Source organism: Protobothrops mucrosquamatus, unplaced genomic scaffold (genome assembly GCF_001527695.2).
Source record: "Protobothrops mucrosquamatus isolate PMUCROS unplaced genomic scaffold, P.Mucros_1.0 scaffold1524, whole genome shotgun sequence".
NCBI classification, from domain to species: domain Eukaryota; kingdom Metazoa; phylum Chordata; class Lepidosauria; order Squamata; family Viperidae; genus Protobothrops; species Protobothrops mucrosquamatus.
In genome coordinates this window covers 111532-115478 of record NW_015387696.1, presented here as the reverse complement: position 1 = coordinate 115478, position 3947 = coordinate 111532, and positions in this window count along the sequence as shown.

Sequence of the window (3947 nt, the reverse complement as noted above, 5' to 3'; positions counted from 1 at the left end):
TTTTGTGACTCGTGGACTTCAACTCCCAGAATTCCCGAGCCAGCCATGCTGAGGGGAAAGGGAGAGGTTTCCAAGCTGAGCCATGCTGGCTCAGGAATTCTGGGAGTTGAAGTCCACGAGTCATAAAAGAGCCAAGGTTGCCTACCCCTGGCCTATACTGTACCTGTGCATTTGGTTTTTCTTGCCTCAATGTAGAACCTTACTTTCAGAACCACTGAGCATCTAAATTAGTTACTGTAAGAAAACAGACAAATGAATGCGGCACGCTAGAAAAATACAATAAAATATAATAATAATAATAATAATAATAATAATAATAATAATAATAATAATAATAATAACAACAACAACAACCATTTGTTCTCCTCATTAAAACTAAGCTCCCTTTCTTCAGCTCAGTCCCTTTTGTGAGAGTCCTCAATACCCAGGGCTTGATGGATATTTTCGGCAAGAAAGGTAGAAAAGCAAGCCTTTCATCCATATCCACCTCGGCTGCATTCCTTCTCTCAATTCAACTGGCAACCTTCAAAAGCAGAGTCTGATCTTTCTTAAAAGATTTGCCATAAAGCTCTCCTCGGCTTCTCACCTGTGCAAATGGCTCCTTTACAAAGGTGCCAGCATTCAAAGGAAAAAAAGGCCTGGGCCCGTTCTGCGGTCTGTTAACAATAGCGAGAGTTGGGAGCCAGTGAGAGGCTGGGTCTGCACAAAACACAAACTGCCGGAACCGAACTACACTTTAAACGTGACGAAGCCTCCTTGGCACCACGTCTGAAAATGAGCTCAAAGCACGCTTGTCGACAGAAATAAAACACAAATATCCGTACTATCGAATGCAAACTGAATCTGCCCTCCTTCAAAGTGGGCTCTCCTAGTCTAGCCAGCTCAACCCAAGGAAGATCCTGCTGTTTTCTCTGGCAGGCCTGGAAGCAGACGGACGGACGTTTGGCTGGACCGCTTGACCCAAGAACCCCCTGAAGCGAAGGGGGAAGAGGGCTGGGGTTCCCTTTCTGACTCTGGAGCCTGAAGGACACCGGAAGATACACGGCCAGGCCTGGATAGTTCCAGGGGGAAATGCAGAGCCTGACTGGATCTCTGAGGGTGGAGCTCTAGCACTGGACCACCATTTTGTGTCTCCTGGCGAATGCCTTGGAAGGCCTGGGATGGGGGACAGGTAAGCTTAGGCAGGACCCAGGACAATATTCTTAACCCAGGGGGGTCAAACTCAGTTTCATTGAGGGCCGCATCAGCATTGTGGTTGCCCTCAGGGGGCCGAGTGGGTGTGGCCAGGGTGGGTGCAGCCTACTGGGTGGGTGTGGATGGAGTGGGTGTGGCCTACTGGGTGGGCATGGCCAGCTCTACATCGTTCGCGTCAAGGGTGCCTGTGGGGGCCTACTGGGCAGGAGTGGGACAGATCTGAGGGTCTCTGGCAGAAGGGGGTGGGACCGGGGCAAGTGCCAAGGCATGGTCCAGTGGAGGAGCCTCACTGTTCCTCTCAGGCCATGCGGGGGGGGGAGAGGCTGGATGGTGGTGCGGGCTGCCCGGAGCCCTGGGCAGCAGAGGTCAAATGCCCAGCCTGGCCTTTGAGCACCTGCGGCACCAAGCCTAGCCCCACTTCCTCAAGGCTGCTGCTCAAGGTTCTCCTGGTTCCTCGCTGTTTCCAGACAGCCTTGTGGAGCTAAGACTGAATGCGTTTCAGCATAAATGGCCACCACACAATTGTACTTTAGCTCCTGGCTGGCCTGGGCCAGGGCCAAGGCAGAGGGGGCCGTTCCCTCACTGTTTCCAGGGTGGCTTCACGGACCACATGAAACCACTTCACAGGCCGCATCCGGCCCCAGGACCTTGTGTTTGACATGTCTGTCTTAACCCTTTACTCCCAATGTTTCCTTCTGACTTTAACTCTTTTCCCTCTGGCAAGAACTGAGATATAGGGCTAACACAGCGGGGAACTGCAGGTAGAAGAATACAATTGTTGTTAGTTGAGAAGTTGTGTCCGACCCACTGCGACCTCACGGACAACGCTCCTCCAGGCCTTCCTGTCCTCTACCATCTTCTGGAGTCCATTTAAGCTCACGCCTGCTGCTTCAGGGACTCCATCCAGCCACCTCATTCTCTGTCGTCCCGTTCTTCTCTTGCCCTCAATCTTTCCCAGCATTAGGCTCCTCTCCAGGGAGTCCTTCCTTCTCGTTAGATGGCCCAAGTACTTGAGTTTCAGTTTCAGGATCTGGCCTTCTAAAGAGCAGTCAGGGTTGATCTCCTCTAGGACTGACCGGTTTGATCGCCTTGCAGTCCAGGGGACTCGCAGGCGTCTTCTCCAGCACCATAGTTCAAAGGCCTCAATTCTTTTGAGCTCAGCCTTTCTTATGGTGATATAGATATAGATATATAGATATAGATATAGATATTGTTGTTGTTAGTTGTGAAGTCATGTCCATCGCGACCCCATGGACAATGTTCCTCCAGGCCTTCCTGTCCTCTACCATCTCCTGGAGTCCATTGAAGCTCACGCCTACTGCTTCAGTGACTCCATCCAGCCCCCTCATTCTCTGTCGTCCTCTTCTTCTATTGCCCTCCATCTTTCCCAGCATTAGCTCTTCTCCAGGGAGTCCTTCCTTCTCATTAGGTGGCCAAAGTACTTGAGTTTCAACTTCAGGATCTAGCCTTCTAAAAAGCAGAATACAATGTGTGGAGTTAAAAATGCAACACAGAAAGGAGGTAGGGGGTTACCCAGTAAAAGTCTAACCAGAAGCATCTGAGATAAGTAACAGGTCCTGGTTAACTATCTACACCCTGTGTGTGAGAGATCTGCCATGACAATCCTTGATAGCATTGCAGAAACACTGGGATCATATCTTTAATGACTGGTCTGCAGTTGCTGGAGAAGTTGTCTTGCATTTTTGTCTTGGTGAGAAAACTTTGGCTAAGGCAACACCACAAGTAACCGTCACGCGGGCATCGAAAGATACGGTTCCTAATCCCTTCTTAAAAGAACAACTTGAACTGAAGCCCACACAGACAAAACACAAATTCTGTAAATTGATTACACTCCCAACTATATCAATCCGGGTTCAAAGGCCAATTATTAATACAGTATTTCGAATAACGCCTCTCATATTCAGGGGGAAAAAAATTGATCGAATGTGTTTCATGAAGCCGGATGCTGGTAAATAGGTGGTGGGGGTGTACAGTTTCCAGTTGGATCCCCAAGGGGGACGATATCAACAGAGTAATCCAGGAGATATTTACACCAAATGAAGCCTTTTCAGGATTCTTCAAAAGCACTGAATAAACAATAAGCAATCAAGCTCAGTGTCTACACCAGGGGTAGGCAACCTTGGCTCTTTTATGACTCGTGAACTTCAGCTTCCATAATTCCTGAGCCAGCATGGCTCAGCTTGGAAACCTCTCCCTTTCCCCTCAGCACGGCTGGCTCAGGAATTCTGGGAGTTGAAGTCCACGAGTCATAAAAAGAGCCAAGGTTGCCTACCCCTGGTCTACACTTCATCAGTACTCAAGAAGCTGTTGTGCTCCAGAGGACAGCTCTGGGGGTAACTCCCTGCTCCCCACCATAGCAGACATATGCAAGGAGGAGCAAGGTGGAGAAGAGGGATGGGCCTTCTAAAGAAGTTCCTCCTTCCTGTTTCAGGCCACTTCATGAAGTCACCAAAAGCATTCGCTCCATCTGCCTCAGGGTCTGCCAAAGTCAGGCTCTTGCAGTGGCTTGCAAGGAAAAACAAGTTGTTGTTATTGTTGTGTTCTTTGTATTCCCCCCCCTTAATCCCCTATGCATATCCTGATCACCCATTAAGGGTGATTGCCCTTTACCATTGATCGCCCATTAAGGGTGATTGCCCTTCACCATTGATCGCCCATTAAGGGTGATTGCCCTTCTCCATCTGCATACAGTTTCATGCCCGTTGCTGGTTGGCTAACTAGCAACAGGGTCT